At 38.9% G+C, this 17,652-nt stretch overlaps 1 protein-coding gene across 2 annotated transcripts in view; it reads left to right on the forward strand.

Annotated features, from left to right (window-relative positions):
• The window catches only part of LOC119780802 (receptor tyrosine-protein kinase erbB-4-like), a 465,078-nt gene that overhangs the window by 74,045 nt on the left and 373,381 nt on the right, over positions 1-17,652 (forward strand). The window lies entirely within an intron of this gene.

A 17,652-nucleotide genomic window follows, 5' to 3' on the forward strand; every position in this document is an offset into this window, starting at 1 on the left:
ATTATCTTTTTTTTTTGTTATAAATATTAACTCCAGGAAAGCCATTTAACTTAAAGTGAGAAGAAAAGCAAGAAATGAATAGGAACTCTTTCCACTCTATACAATTAGTAAGCATACAGCCCTCAGGATCCCAACTCCTGACGTAGACAATGAAAATCCCAATGCACCAGAAGGACCTTAAGGGAAAAGCCACCCTAAAGTGATTTTACACACAAGCATGAGTTAAAGATAGAGAAGCTGCTTATTAAGCTCTTCCTCATTCTCCAGAAAAGAAGGATTTCATGAGCTCATACATGGCGGTCATCCATCACTCCTGCTGACCAATTACTGTACCTACCCTCACCTTTAATGAGCTGCAAAACCCACTACTGAATAAGAGACCGGATTGGGCAAATAAATAATTAATCAACCATCTGAGGTTTTATTTGCTGGCCTGCAGTTGCTCTCGGCCGGGATAGAAAGGAGAAAAGGTGACTGGGGTTTTTCAATTATCTGTTTTTTATGAACTGTGGAGTAGCCAGTGTCGGAATGGATGGATTATCTCCCTGCTGAATAAACCTGGGGGAAGAAAAAAAAAGTTTTCCCTGGTTTTCTGTTTGAGATTTTTACTTTAGGTAACTAAACTCTTCACAGGATTTCTTAGAGTTTAGACATGAATTCCTTGATTTATCTACATCCAGAAATGGTGCTAATATTAGCACAGCTTGCCATCACCACTTTGGTCTCCACTAAAAGGGGTGATTCCAATAACCATGGACTGCCCTGCATACAGTTGGTTTTTCTACCTGTGTAACTTGTTACATAATGTAAAAGATCGGGAAACGATTGTTAACAAACCGTGGCTAACTGCTAATGTTGTTAACGCTACATACAGCCACATAAACTTGTGTACCGTCGCAAAGAAAAAAATCTAGTTGTCACAATAGGTCTAAATGGGCTTAATTAAACTAAACTTTCACAAAAAAATTTTTTTTACCTGAATTTATTGACAGTTTGAGAGGGATTGCAAATGTAAAGGTATAACTCTTCTAAAGTCCTCTAAGTCCTGCAGCCCTCTAATATTTCTCACACATGTTCTAACCTAACCTAACAGGCATTCCGCCTCAGTTGTTCAAGGCCACATACTAATAAGTCGAGATAAATCTTTCACTCTTTTTTGCTGGCGCTTTGGCATTAAAGCACACTCTTAACAGAAATAAAAAGCAAGTGAAAGACTGAACATTGCAAACTAAAGATGTAATGCTGCCCATCGACCCTGGATCCGTGTGTTTAGCCTTTTCTTTGTGTCTCTTTGCTTCAGAAAAGCTTTACTAAAGGACACACAAAAAGAAACCAATCCTGTCCTTTTTTATGTTCTTCTTGCAGAAACATTGAGCTCCGACTCAGACTCAATCTCCCAACCAGGGGAATGAATGAGTTCCAACCTTTTCACCTCATTTAGGAGGTCAAAACAGAGAGTGTTTTAGTGTGTGTGTCTGGTATAAATACCTCTTGCAATACATGAGTTGTTACCATTTAAGGTGGCTTGGTTGAAAACCGAGGGAAGGGGAATAAAAGGGAGACAGATTATCATCCGAAGCGGTGTGACCTCTGGCAGTTCCTCGCTCGCTATCTAACTGCCTCTAACTTTATTTGGCTGTCAACTTGAGAGAGGCTAACTGCTGCAGCACTCAGATATACCCCCTCCCTCCCCTCCATATGGCATCATTTAAAAACGCCTGGCAGTTCTTGTTTGTGTTTATCAGGAGACAACGTCCGAACTTGGACCACAATGGAAAGTGACTAAAGAGGGTTTCTGTTCAATTTAGCAAACATGCTAACAGTCCATTCTTCTGGCGATGTTACAGCTTTAGGGGTGACTTGAAGTCATGGCCAGACTGGGTTTATATTTAGCCCCCTTATCCAAATCCTTGATAGTCAAACAGCTGTGGCTCCTATCTAATACATAGTGTTGGGTGCTCTCGGGCTAATCCTCCGATAGGAAAGCGCTGCCCCTTTTATAAATTAACAAATAGATTAGATGCATGAGCTCCCCATTATGCTGTATCTCACTGATTAAATATGTGATATGCAGCACTAGATATTCTCCAAAGGCAAGGGAAAAATCATTACCTGGAGCTCAATTATTTAGTTTGGCGAATTCATTATTCAGTTTTGCTAAAATACATGCCGGCTCCTTCAAAGAGTTATTATTTTCTTGAACAGACAAGCTCTCTATTTGCCATTAAGGACAACTTGAATCTGTGTTAGCTGTATGTCCTTTTGAAAGACTTTGCTTCGTTTGCGTCTAATTTTGGAATATGGTGATTAATGCTTAATTGAAAACCTCTTTTGACTTTATCTAGGCCCAAGTCTGGTTGTAGTTGTAGCTCAGTTGTAAAGCACGTGGTTATGGGTTGACTGTCTACAGAGAATGATTTGTAAAGGTGAGATTCTTCATGTCCCTCATGTGGCTGTATTGATTTAAGAAGAATATATGGTAGCTATTTTAGCATTTTACCAATTGGAATATACAAATTTGAATAATATGGATGGTGTGTGGGTCAAATGAATGGATGAATGGACAGACATTTCGGCAATTCTTATCATCACAAATTCTTACCAGCTCTGTTGCACTGCCGCATGACGGACAGCTCCCATCCACTATCTAACTCCCAACTCATCAAAAGTTGTTTTGGTCAAGCCCCCACCATGTAAGTATCTGATGTGACAGAGATCCTTATTTTGTTATTTAATGACTCACAAGCTGTGGCACAAAATCACTAACCCATTTTTTACCTTAACCCTAAAACTATACAACCACTAGTTTGCATCATAAACGCCAGCAAAAAGGTTTAGTTTTGTAGGAAATATCTTTCGTCACAGGTCACGTTGGTGTTAAGTTATACAATTTGCACATACAGTACTGCCAATATATGGAAGAAAAACAGTCTCATTGGAATCTGCCTTTTTTTTCATCACCGAATTTTAAACACTGAATTTTTTTAGACATTGAATTCCTTACACTCAATTTTTATCTGGTAAAAATTCACCAAAAATTCAGCTGCAAAAAAATTCAGCTGCAAAAATTCAGCCAATACATCCTGTGCGTTAACATGCAATGAGAGGGGTAACGCCATCAATTTGCAGATTATACTTGTTGCACAATTTGTAAAGCAGAACACAAGGCCAAAGGTAAAGTACTTCAGATCTAAGGAAGCATCTGATTAAAGGCAAAAGTTTTCACAGGGTTTGTTGTGCAGCGAAAGATCCTGCATTTGGTACTTAAAGCATGCATTGTCTTGGAAAGTGAGACAGCGACATCTGCAACCTGTACTAACAGGGAAGGTGGCCTAGGGTTAGGGCATGGGGCTTTGAATCCTGAGATTGCGAGTTCGATCCCCTGCTCCCCCAAACTGCCACTCTGGCTCCCTGAGCAAGACCTTTAACCCCACACTGCTCCCCGGGCACCACACAGTGGCAGCCCACTGCTCCCCAGGGGAATGGGTTAAATGCCAAGATAAATTTCTCCAATGTGATCAATAATGTTCAATTGTTTTTTTGTTTTTTTTTACTTAGGTGAATGAGCCGAGTGTTTTTCATGTTTTTTTTACCCTGAGTTTGCATGATAACAAAATAGGTACCGTTAAGTACTGACACCATTTCCCAGGATTAGAAGCCAGCTTTTGCTGTTAACTTTAGGCCTCAGCTTCAAAATATTCCAAATGATTGGAATACTTTGAACAATGATAATTATTGTTGTAAGTTTTGACTTGAATTTGAAAAATGTAACACTGACAAGAAGCCTTCAACCTACTATTGCTATTGGTGCAAAATCCTTTCATGTTGATGTTAGCATCAACACAAAACAGACAGGTGAATATTTATGCACTTTGGACCCATCAAAATTTATAGAGCAGTTATGTATTTTTCTTTCTCTTTTTTTATTGAAGCCAAATCTTTTACCCTGCACAACTCAACTCAGCTCAACTCAACTTAGGGGGGCAGGGCAGGGAGGGAATTGAGCATCCTCACTGCCTGGTGGAAGAAGCTGTCTCTGAGCCTACTGGTTCTGGCCCGGAGACTCTGCAGCCTCCTCCCGGACAGCAGCAGGGTGAAGACATTGTGGGCGGGGTGGGTGGGGTCACCTGCGATCCTGGTGGCTCTGCCGGTGAGGCGGGAGAGGTAAATGTCCAATAGAGAGGGGAGGGGGACACCGAGGATCTTCCCAGCTGCTTTCACGGTGCGCTGCAGTGTCTTGCGGCAGGCTGCAGTGCAGGCTCCGTACCACACGCTGATGCTGCTGGTCAGGATGCTCTCGAAGGTGGCCTTGTAGAAGTAGTGCAAGATGGGGGACGGGGCTCCTGCTCTCCTCAGTTTCCGCAGAAAGTAGAGTCTCTGTTGGGCTTTCTTGGCCAACAGACCAGGACCAGGATTTCCCAAACTTTTTGTCATATGACCCTAAAAATACCTAATACCTAAAAATATGCTAAATATTGGCAACCCTCTAAAAAGACATGTTTCACTCAGTATTTATATACAAATATAGTGAAGTAACTATATACATTTATTGTTTAATGTGACATTTAATTTATCATTATAAATGTATATGTGGTATGTATTGGAAAATTTAACCAATAAAGAGCATTTTATGATTTAATGGTTCATTCACAGTAATAATTAAATCAATATAAAGCAAATGTTACCATCCACCACAACCCTGATCTAAATATTTTGTAGATGTATTATTTTGGATAAAAAATTTGTATTTTTAAGTATTAAATAAAACACTATTAAACAGTTTTCCAAAATGAATAAATCTGATTTCTTACTTTTATTAAGCTATATCTAGACTGTAGAGGAACTCTGGACCAGAAGTATTTGTTCCCCAACAATCATATCAAAGACACACAAACAATATAATGGTGATCTTTTCTAGAGGTCCAAGATGTTAACACTCAGCTCTTCAGGTCTGCTCATAATAAAGATGAAAAATGGCCTCTTGGTGCTTGGCCTCTGCCTCTCTGTGCATGTCAGAGCAACTGAGTTTGGGTTTCTGTTTGAGCCTCTGTTGTTTCTTTGGTCTCCGTCTGTATCTTGGCTCAAGCTCGCTCAGGGAAAATGTGAAACAATCAGAGGCAAATTGCCACACGGCGCACACAAGTGGAAGGGGAAGTGCTCACACGCTCTCAAAGGGCGTTCGCTGGCAGTTTGCGAGCAGCAGCCTGCTGATGGATGTGAAGCAGAAATGATACACACTGATAGCGCTATGCCTGTTTCGGTCCCCTTGAAAGATAGATGGTGGAGGGGAGTGAGTGCTGCCGCTTGAGTCAGAGACGACACCTTTTTTTTTGCAAAGCGATTGGCAACGGGGGCCCAAAAATAATGTATTCAGGGCACCCTTCATAACTGGAGTACCCTTTAAAACACTTCTGGAAATAGCCTGGAAAAGATGCATGGCCTCAACCGCTGCCAGCTCACTGTTGTAAAAGCAATACTTTGAGACACACTGATGTTTTCTATCTGATGCGTAATGGAGTAAGAAAATAACTCTGGCAAAACTGGCACCTCAGGTTAAGTATGGTCCAGCGTGAAATCTGTTTGCAACAATGATGAGTATCAGCATTGTTCTCGGGCTCCGAGTTGCCACGTCAGCTCCCACCTAATGGAGAGGTGCAACACAAACTGACAGGAAGTGAGGCTCACAGGCCTGTGAAGTCAACAAGGAGCAGGTTTTTATTTAGACGACTGTTTAATGAATGTTTTGTTATCGCCAACCGTGGCTGTTCCACATTGCTTAGTTTTGGCTAATGACCCCTTATCTGGACGTGGCTAATTGGGACAACCTGGTTGATTGATGGGGATGTTTGTAATGAGGTGAATTATGCATGTGCGGCATGTGGCACAGGATTTTGCAATCCTAATTTGATGGCTGTTATATTCACACAGAACACAGGATGTGTGGTTGAGCAATTAGAAGTAGAACATGATGATTTACATACATATTTTTTTTGCCTTTCAGCGATGGATAGCGTGCTGGATCTCGAGTACATTTCCCCCTCCCTCCTTTTTGTAACTGCTGACAGGTTGCACCTGTTCTCGCCCGCTATGGCCAGATGGACAATTCTCCATTACACCTGCCCCGCTTGGTGACATCACCCGCTTTGTACCCAGCCTCAGCGCTGGCATCTGAACATGCACATATACACTCACCACTGGAGTCCACGGAAACCCCGTCTCTAAACCTGGCACCAAATACGCAGTTTAGTACAATAAGCATGCAAGTAATTAATATTGTTTTGCACACTTTATCATTTCTCTTGCATATAAATCTCCTCCCTGGTTTATATCAGAAATGGTAAATTAAGAAATTGCATCTACATTGGTGTCAAGACAAGGTGTTTTTTTCATAAAACTTTCCTTGAAATTTTATTGATAATAAAGTAATTTTATTCAAAAGACCGCCCTAAAAAAAGTTAAAAATTTTTTAAAATGTTGCATGCAGGTCTCAAGGATACCATAAACAAATATATTAACCTTTGCTTACCATAAAAATTATACAGTGTTATATGTATATTTACGAACTTTGACTAAATTGTTGGTAGCTTTTCACAGAAACAACTTTAAGACAAAGGTAATAGTAAAGTAAAATTATATGAAACTGAATAAATGAAAGTCAGACATGACTTTTTAGCCATACTTCAACAAACTGAATTTAATAAGGTCACTCATAAAACAGGAATGGAAAAAAGATTGGTACCCTTAACCAAAGATTTGAATGGTTTTCAACAATGGTGTCCTACTTGTTGTCTTCTATTAAGTCCACTTTGGCCCAAACAACAATGGATGATGCGATCTGACACTAATGTTCCAGGAGCTTGAAGTTCACCTTTAAATTCTTAAGAAGTTTTTCGTGGCTCTTTCATTACCATCCATATTACCCATCTCTTTGATTCCTCATCAATCTATCTATCTATCTATCTATCTATCTATCTATCTATCTATCTATCTATCTATCTATCTATCTATCTATCTATCTATCTATCTATCTATCTATCTATCTATCTATCTATCTATCTATCTATCTATCTATCTATCTATCTATCTATCTATCTATCTATCTATCTATCTATCTATCTATCATCTATCTATCTATACTTGAAAATGTATTTTTTCTTCTGAATAATTATTTTGAAGAAATCCTTTTTTTGAATTAACATATATTCTCTTTTAAGCTATTTTAACAAAACACGTTGGAAATTAGACAATTTTTTTACTGCGCATGTTTAGAGCAGTGTTTAGTTCATTTCATGTAAATGTGAATGTTACTGCAGGAAAGCAGCAAGGTTGACTTAGTTAGACCTGATATTTCAGATAAACAGACTCTGAAGGAAAAATAAAAGGAATAAAACCATATGAATGTCAGTCTTTTTTTCCATACTGTAGCTTTCAAGGCACAATGGTGGCCTCCTCCAGTTTGAACACTGGGCGAAAACCCTCAGCAGAAGCAACAGTTGAGGAAGAGCGCCAGCCTCCGATAGATTATGACAGCTGGATAGTTAAAGGCGTTTGAGGGAGTTGAAGTCCTTAGGTGCCCCTCCCCCCAAACAGACAGGTGGCAGCAAAACAAAAAAGGGGGGCTTAAGTTCCTCGGAGGCCCTGAAATCCCTGGAGGGAAGGCACACTGACACCTATGTTTTTTCATGGCTTAAAAATGAGAGGCAGAGGGAGAGAGGGTGTCTCAGAAGCTTTCATCTCTAGAAGTGTGTTTATCTCAGCTCTTCTAATGCCTCTATTGAACGGGTGTTGATAATGCTTCTGGTACTGCTGAGAAAACTAGGACACCCTACAACGACCTGTGTTTTTCTCATACACCTTTTTTGTATGGTTACTTTGTTTCTATTCCAAAAAATAAGCAAAAAAAAAAAAAAAAAAGTGAAGAAAAAAAATTGAAACTAAATTAGCTTTTTAGTTTTTAAATACCCCTTATGGTGTGGATTTTGCTCCCTTATTGTTGCAAAGATACTTTTTAAAATAAATTTTTCAATCTAAATTTTTAAAATAATTTTATAACAATCATATTTCTTCATGTTTAATTTTTTTATGTTTTTTTTTATTTTTAATTATTAGTTTTTTTAAAATTTGTCCTGTCTCACAATGTGGCAGTAAGAATAATTGTCTTAATGCCAAAAAGAGCACAACAGATTTTAGTTTCACAAGTGGAGCAGTAGGGCAATTGCCATAGTGTTCCCCTTGAGTTATACATGTAAATAGCTTAGCTTAGCATGCAGGGAGTATTACAGATTATATGGCCGCTGCAATGGGAAAGTAGAACAAGAAAGGAAAAACAGGAAAAAGAAGAAAAGATGAAAGAAAGAGGAGATAAAAGGGAGGCAATAATAAAATGTCTTGGGTCTGCTTCATCACCTGCAAAAAGAGACATAAAAAGAACAGCACAATCAATGGATATAGTATAAGAGATTAAAACTGGGAGTACCGAAGGGGGTGCCTGGCACAATCACCCTTTGGAAGGTGGGGTGGACCCTCAATCAACCACCCAGAACCCTCATTGTCTAAATGCGAGAGGGGCTGGAGGGAGCCATCCGAGACCCCCCCCCACCCTCAGGTGTCTTTATCATCCGCCCACCAGACAATGCCCTACATAGATGTGTGTTGTGAAAATGTTGTGGATGAAAGTGTCTATAATGCAACATAAAATTTGGGTGAGGGACATCATTAGAAGGCGGGACCTTCCAGTAACAACCCCCTCTGCAAGGTCCTACATGTGTGGCAGTGTGATGGATCATCCAGATGGAGGAGTCCGGGGATGGGGAGAAAAGGACTGGGGGGCTTCCTGTACTCCCAGGGAGCCAAGTCCTCCGCTGACTATGATAGGCACCCCCATTCCCTGAGAGCCCACTCGGAGAGGGTAGCCCCGCCAGTTGCACCACTATAGCTGGAGGGGCCAGGAACAGCCGGCAGGGCCCGTGAGCCAACCACTCACCAGAGCCAACACCTCCACACCCCCAACCTGTCCACCAAACCTCCTGGCTGTCCCGGTAGGAAAAAAAATAAATACTAGTTAGCAGCCCTCACAAACCATGCAGAACCACCAACCCCGGACGAAACCCGCACCAGGACGGCATGGACCAGGACTGAAATAGGGGGGCGGACACCAAGCCCTCAAACATCCAAACACATCCATTTGCATTGGGTTTGAAGTGAAAAGAATGTGATCTGTGAAACGCAACCTTAAAAAAGATGCCATTCCTGCACCTAACCCGTAAAACTAAAATTCAACAATAACAGTTATTTTCCAAGACAATGATATTACAGGCTAACAATGGAACCAAACGACCATTCATCGGTTACCATTTGCATGTTTCCAAGCAATACAAGGATCCAGACATTTGAATTGAGAAAGCTTCCTGGAGAGGTGGCGAAACGTCTTCAAATCTTGGAAACCAAGTCCAGTGGATTTTTTTTGGGGGGGGAATTTTTACGGAATTCCAAGACTAAGCCACTATGACAATAAAAAACAAAATGAACAGAAGGTAAGAAGTTGTACGCACAAATACTGCAGGATTGGACAAAGAAAGTAAAATAAAGCAGGGTGAGGAAAAGTGTTACTTATGTCTTCCAGCAGCATATGCCTATAGCAGCAAAACTATTGACAAAGGATAGGGTATTTGTAAAGAAGCTCTTTGGTCTGCATTTTTTATGACATGTTAAGCATTAACCAAATGCATTCTAGAACAAGAACCTCACTCTAATTTTGAAGCATGGATTTTTATTTAGTATTTTTGAAGCCCTATTTTAGCTCAGTTTGTTAGTAAATATAGTCTTTCTGTGTATATTTACCATAACCACATGACGTGACTGGGACAACAGTATGTCTCTGTGAATGGGTAAAATGTAGGTAAGTGAGGGTGAACCTCCCAGTGTAGTTGCAAAAAAAAAAAGAAAAAAAAAATGTCCAAGAATAACAGTAAAAAGGCATAAGACGATATTTTGATTTTAAGACGGATAAACCCCGAGTTTTGCTGGGAAAGTCTTACCATTGGGGTTATTGTATTTATTTAGCTAATAGTGCTACTGTTGTTAGCGATGCTTTTAAGCTCTATCCTTTGAGCTGTTGGTTTCCCTCAAGGCATCACAGCATTATTCAATAGCTGTATCAATGAGCTGACATAAAATAGATGTGCCGCCATCTGAATTCCTGGTAGTTCTGCGGCACTGCCAGCAGATGGCTCCACATCTGTTTTATGTCAGCTCATCATGCTTGGTGCTGAGGTTCTATTTAGGCTCAAAAAAGACAATCAAAAGACTATCAATATTGACAGCTCGAGTATATAGCCTTATTTCATTATAATCAATTTTATTCTGGTCTTTAGAGAAAAAGTATTAGACATTTAAATGTTACCAATTTTAATTAAGAGAGACAAACTAAATGACTACGCGAATGTAGTGTTCCCTACACAATCATCTCTCGATTCTCTATCTTAATTCTTATTCAGTTTGTGCAAATCAAAAAAATACATGTAAATTAACATTTTTCAGAAGTCAGATATATATTTCAGTACCATACAAAAATATACTGCCAGCACCCCTCCCCTTCATCCTCACTCCCTCTCAGACAGGGGTCGGGAAAATGTCGTGTTTCCCCCTTCCCCCAAGCAGAGTCGGCGGGCGGCCTCGCACCTGCTCACACTTTCTCAGTCGCTGTCTCCATTTCCATTTATTTGTTTATTTTATTTCCTGCGAGCCTTTTGTATGTGCCGACGCCGTCTCCCCAGACAAACACGAGTTATTATGAGATCTTTGGATATGTTGTTGAATTCATTGCTGTTGGTTTTGGTTTAGTAATATTAATGTTGGCACATTGATGTGAAGCGTGTTTCACTGCCCGTCTATCTCTTCTCCTTTTTCTTTTTTCAAGTACCAGCTCCTTGCAGGCTGGAAATAAAAAAGCAAATGCAAAAAGATTGTTTTATGATGTCATGTGTGTGAAGGAGGGTGACAGCTTCCCTCCGATCACGACCCTGCTTGTACCTGGTGACAAGGAAACAAAAAGTGCTCTTGGTATTGCTGAGGACGGCTGGACGGATCGGTTGTTTTGGGTCCGGTGACAGATACACTCCACATAGTGTCACGAACAGAGCAGGAGAGCAATAAGAGCTCCACCGCTGCCGAAGAAAGCTGTCAGCCTGTTTATCAGCACACATTAAAATAGACATCAGCCACCCATCTCTCCCAGCGTGTTCCACTGCTTCTGTAGCAGGTGGGTGTCTGGGAACCTGCCTCCAGGAGTTCATACAGAGCGTCGCTTCCTGTCACTGCTTAGTGTCTCACCTAGAATAACAACCAGGTTCTTTCATTTTAAATTACAGCCCAAATCAAGGTATCACTTAGAAAAACATTTTATTCTTCTATATAAATCCGTTTGGATATCTGCTCTGTTACAGTACACAAAAAAACATTACAGCAAACAATTGGTTTGAAATACTTAGTTGGAATGATCAACATTACCTCAACATTACTTTATATATATAAAAAAAAATCAACGTTATTTTTTTCTCTCCCTAAAAATAGTGAGATTACTAAACTAACACGTTTAAAAAGTTAATAATTAATTCTCTTAGACAATAAATGTGATTAAATCCTTTCTCTTTTAACACCCGTCTATGCCCGATCTAACCAGAAAATGCGATTTGTTACTTCCAGGAGCTAATTTTTTTCGGCTTTGGATTTTACATAAATCTAGTCTTTTTTGCATTTCATTTTAACCTTATGGTATATAATGTGTAGTCTAAAGAAAGAAACAACAAAAATGCAGATGAACAAGTTGTACACTGCAAAAAAATAAAATCGAAATAAGTCATTATTTCTTAAAATAAGTGCATTTTTTCTTGAATTAAGGATTGAAGTGAGACACTTTGCCAATGGAACAAGACAATTTACACTTTAAACAAGAAAAAAACAGTTGCATTTTCTTATTTCAAGTGCATATTATCTAGATAGCTTATTTTAAGAGTAAAAATAGTCATTCCCTTGGAAAATCATCTTATTTACCTGCTCAAATTAAGGGTAAATAGACTTAATTTCAGACATTTTTACTAATTTTGAGATCGTTTTTGCAGTGTATTCATATTTTTCTGGACTGCTCTGACCCCTTCCTCTGAAGTTAGACAAGCAGTTTAACGTAGAGAATGCAAAAAGCATCCAGTTTCCTCAGAAGTCTTTTTTTTTTAAGGATGAATGTCCACTTGTCCAAATCAACTGATGCTACGGATCAGGTAGTGACAGTTGGTTTACAGTAAAGTTTTTGCTCCCCCCAACCTTTGTAAGTGTTATAAAGAAATAGTCAACTGCAGTACAATGGATACACTGCAGTCTGCTTTAAATCACAAAGGTCTAATTATTCAAAATTTCACTGTCTTGCACTTGTATTAAAAATACTTCTAAAAAAATGTCGTAATTGTCGATTAAAGTTTTCCACGGGCCCCTTCAATTACACCCCCCCAAATTCACTTGTTTTTGCCAAGCTAGTCAGATGTGAGCGTATATCTGAGTTGGCATGTCTATTTCAGCAAGAACCAAACTGAATGGACCGCAGGTTAATTGGACAATTAGCTGCTTGAAGGACTCCTGTTTGAATTTTTTTTTAGTAGCCTGCCAAACAGTCCAAGCATTCCTGAATGGTGAACATACAAAGCAAGCGCTTTCTGACATGGAGGAGCTGCATTTTGAGGGAAGTCTAGGCAGACTATCTCAGCAATGCATGGGGCATTTTGGACTGGAGTCAGGGTCAAGGTATTTTTAGCTCCCATGTACCTTCCTCCAGACGCGATGTACCAACTGCTAGATCCTGTCAGCTGTTGAATAATGATAGATATGAAGAGGAGGGGGTGATTTCCCCTGAGATCTGACTACTGAGACCTTGTTGTATCTATTGCATACTTACTATGAGTCTTAGAGTAAAGAGGGGTCTGTAACTAGTAGGCAAAAGAGATATGACCAACAGTCCCAAAGTACAATATATTGTGCTTTATTTAAAGTAGAGGCTTTGTATTGGATGATACATTTTATTGAACTTAAGGGTTGTTCTAGAGTCTTCTAATATTCCCAAACCCTGGTGGCCACAGCTGCTCTCATACAGTAAACCAAGGTTCATGTTGCAGCAGCTGGCCTCTCTTCTGTAGAAGACTAATTTTATCCAGTTTTACTGTCTGTGCTTCGGCCAATTCATGGAGTTATATTAAGGCCACGCAGTCAGTTTCCAAAGTTTAAAGCGGGGGTTTGACATTCACATTTCAAAGGGTATTTTCATCCAAAAAATTCCCTGTGATAAATAGAAGCTATGCGAGTGACAAGCGCTGTTGTCCTCATGGCCTTCATACTGGTCGGAAGGCCAAAGGATGAAAAGATACCAACCTCGCAGGAGCAATTGAAGTGAAGAAACAATAAAAGCACAACCAAGGTTGTAGACACCTTGAAAACAAAGCCTTAACTCTCAGTTTTTTTGTTTTGTGTATGTGTGCGTCGTCTGTATGGATTATGGTCTTTTTATGATCTGCAGCCATTTGGCCATTGGGGATGCGAGGGGGGCAAAGACATCCTGCAGCTCTGCCTCTTTTGTTGCACAGCAACGATGCCGAATGTACAGTAAACAAGTACGGCAGGGGTTCCTGTGCTTGTTGCTGCCAGTCTGCTTTTAACTTTGCTTGGTGTTTAGATCTGCTCATGAAACAGAATAAAGCCAATGTAGGTCTGTTTTATGCTCAAAGCCAAAATAAAGAAAATAAGGAAGCTCATGACATCTTTGGGAATAGGATGATTATTTGTAATCTTCTTATTTGTTGCATGTGGGGAAAAAAATGCAATACATTGGCTTGAAGAAGGGAGGAAAATTTGATCAAAAGTCTTATTTTTTCCAGTTAAAGTTTGCAAGTTTGAAGGTTTTATAAACTAAATGCAAAGTCTGACTTCTTTTATTTTAGGAATAGATAACTTTACTGGTTAAACTTATGTTGTATACGTATTCAATTTCAATTCATTTTGAATTATTTATCTAGCAACAAAAACATTTAATCTCAAGGCTCTTTAGACGAATCAATTCGATTATTGCTCATCCAGTCAGATTGATTAGATGTTCCATCTAAGGAAAACCAGCTGTTTGCATCCATTTGCTAACCTTGGAGGTGTTCAAAGCAACATTTTTTAAGGCTAACAGATGTCAGATATGTCAGATTAAATTCTGCCTTAAGTTATCAATCACACATTGTCCAACTACCCAACCTACCAAGACATAACCCAACTCATTAACCAAATCAATGAACTTTTATTACATAAAAAACATCCAACCAACTTTCAAAAAAAAAAAAACATAATTTAAATCTAACAAACTTAAAATAAACCAATTAAATCAATTACCATTCACTCCACCAGTAAACCAACTAATGAAATCACTATTTAAAAGGATGGAAATGGAAAGGTTTAACATGGTACAAGGTTCCCACAGATCCTAAAAAGTCTTAAAAGGCATTAAATTGTTCAATATAATGCTAATGTCTTAATTGGCATTGAACTGTTTCAAATCAGTCTTTTATGGGTCTTAATAAAGAGGATTTTATTTTTGTAATCCATATCAAACATTCCAATAATTGACCATAAAGGATGTTGTGCTGGACCTTGGGTTGATGTGCCACAAATAACTTTTTATTTGGACAACATGGGGAAGAGCAAATTTGTAAATTGGCTATTCATCCAAGAGTTTTCGGCTAATATCAGTACCAGGGAGTGTGAATGAGGCACTGTGTATTTTGTGCAATAAGTCATTCAAGCTTAGCATGATGGAAATCAAGGCAGTGGAGTCAAAAAGCGTCAAAATCAAGTTACCAAGAAGCACCCCGTTCTCTACCACCCTTGTCTCTGCAATGCCAGTAGCACCAAATCTCTCAGTGTATTCTCATTATGAGTTTGTATGAAATCGTACGAAAAGTTATGCACCGTAATTTCGTACGTTTTTTTCGTTGTATGCGCATGCGCATCTGACGCACCATTCACGAATATAGAATATAAATTACAATTAGCCCTAGCCCTGGCCCTGACCCTAACCCTGACCCTAACCCTAAGATATAAAACAGCAAGCAACGTAGTTAGAGACATGAATAAGTGATGATTTGTCCGTCCGCGGATCTGCTTTTTTTTTCTGTCTGCCAGCGCATGCACACTGATGTGGTTTTTTGAGGAAAAACGTCCAAAACGTACGAAATAGTGTGCATAACTTTTCGTACGATTTCATACGAACTGATAATGAGAATATGTTGAATCTCTGGATGATGTTTGGCGGTACGCCTATAATGAAAGCAAAGGTATTGTGGACAATGTTTGTGAATTCAGTTCAGTAGTTGGTAAAAATATATCTGTTATTGGTGTGTTTTTTTTAGCTTTCTTCCTCTATGTAAAGTTTTTCAAATTTGAAACACTTCTTCTAGGCCAGAAAGTAATGGTTTATGTTAAAATAAAACTTTTGGGTAAATTTGTCTTAACCAGATTTTTCATGTGTTTATTGTGAAGTTGGTCTAGTGTCATTAAAAGTCTTAAATTTAACTTGCCTTAATGCTGTATTGTCTATCACCTAAGTTTTCTATTAGGTGAGGCAGAACAAAACATTTCTTCCATGTTCTGTCATTGTTTTCTGAATTTCTCTTCAATTATGTGTCAGAAACAATGTGTTTAGAACTTAAAAGATTGGAATTAACGTCTATGAAGAACAATTGTTCTATTTCAATGGTAAGGATTACCTTCTAGTTGAAAAAAAAAGTGTTATATCTCATCCAAATATGATGTTTCCTGGCTTTATTTTTACACGTCAATATCCCTAATCCGATAAGTACATTCATAAACAGATTGCAGATAGGGTGGTAGCAGAGAGATTTCATACTGTTTTGCCATTTCCACCATCTAAATGATGTTTCTAGCTGATTCTGGTGAAATGACAAGTAATCTCTGTCGCAAATTGCCTCTGGTATCAAAAAACGCTGCAGAAAATAATAAAATACACAAAAGGTAGCATTACAAGGTCACCCGGCGGATCTTTCAATTACATAAACAAGCCAAACAAAAGCTTTTATTTGAGAGACTGAATGAATCTATTATTGATAAGTGCTGAAAATAAACTTTTAGCCGCACGCCAAATAGATCCATGTTCAACTTTGATTTAAATGTCAACGAGTGCTTCATACGTTTATTAATAATAAAACTGGGTCTGCATAAAATATGAGACATAAGCAGCTTAGGGAGAACAAAATATCACTGTTCAGAAACTGTTGCCTTATGGTGTGAGACCCAACGGCATGGCAGCGTCTGACTGAATCCTTAAATAAAAAGAGGGTTGCTCCCTAATCAAAACCACAATGACAGATGCCATGTGTCAAGGACCAACTTGATTAGCTGTTTCATTGTCTTCAGTTGTCTTTTGTTTCAGCGCATCACAGATAGAAAGTTTGGCAGGGAATCAGACTGTAACCTGGCACCTGTTTCACATCCAAAACAAAAAAAAAAACTGTGATTTCCAGTCCAGCTGTTGTTTCTAGGGGGTAGGTAGGAGGACAGATAAAACTATCCCTGCCTTATGCGGGGGCAGTTAAAACTGAAATAGCAGCTTCTGTGTCTAAAACATCTGCAGATAAATTGATTTAAGAATGCGTGACCAGAAGAGTTTCAGAATTCTTCTTAAAACTACAGACATGTCTTATTGATAAGAAAAGAAGTTGCTTTTGTTTTCTTTTTCTTTGTCTGTGAGAATCATCCTTTTTTTACTTCTTTGATTGCCTGGTTTATAAAGCCAGTATTTTCTGCCGCCTAAGGCTGTTTACCTTTTTATTTTATCAGACGCCACTGTATTTTATTCATCTGCAGTGATCTTACACCTCGGTTTTCCATCTGTTGTTGGAACGTTTCAAATCATAGCCAAGTCCATGACAATGGAGAGCGAGTTACAATCAACAAGGTGAGGCAGTAAATATCCTTCAAACATTAAAAGCATTTCTCTATTGGTGCTTTGAAAGGTCTTCTTTAGATAGATATTGCCAAAAATGGTGTTAGCTCATCTTCTTAACAGAAGCAGAATTTATTTCCGAATTAGAATTTTGAAAGTAATATTTGTGTTAGGCCAACCAATGTCAAATATGTGACATTCTGATTTAACATACCAGTCATAACAATGAAACCAATCAACCAACCTACCAAGACCCTAACCAACTTATCCACCAAACAAGTGACCTTTCATACAGCCTACCGACACAAAACACACGCAACCAAACACACTGTAATGTAGAATCTAGCTAAAATAAATGTAAACAAATGACCAGCAGACCAACCAATTGATTTCAATTCAATTTTAATTCAGTTTAATCATACAGCCCCAGTTCACAGCACCCATCATCTCAATCACAGAGACAATTAAATCCGATCATCCAATCAGATTGGTTCATTGTTTTCTATCAAATGAAAACCAGCTGAATGCATCGACTCAATGACTTTGCAGGATAAACTCATCCCCGATGAGCATGTGGGGACACTAGATGGTGGCTTGTGTTGTGTTGATTCTACAGCAATCCCTCACACCAAGTATGCTTGTAGTGACAGTAGAGAGTAAAAACACCCTTT

Source organism: Cyprinodon tularosa, unplaced genomic scaffold (genome assembly GCF_016077235.1).
Source record: "Cyprinodon tularosa strain WSP-4 unplaced genomic scaffold, ASM1607723v1 ctg166, whole genome shotgun sequence".
NCBI classification, from domain to species: Eukaryota; Metazoa; Chordata; class Actinopteri; order Cyprinodontiformes; family Cyprinodontidae; genus Cyprinodon; species Cyprinodon tularosa.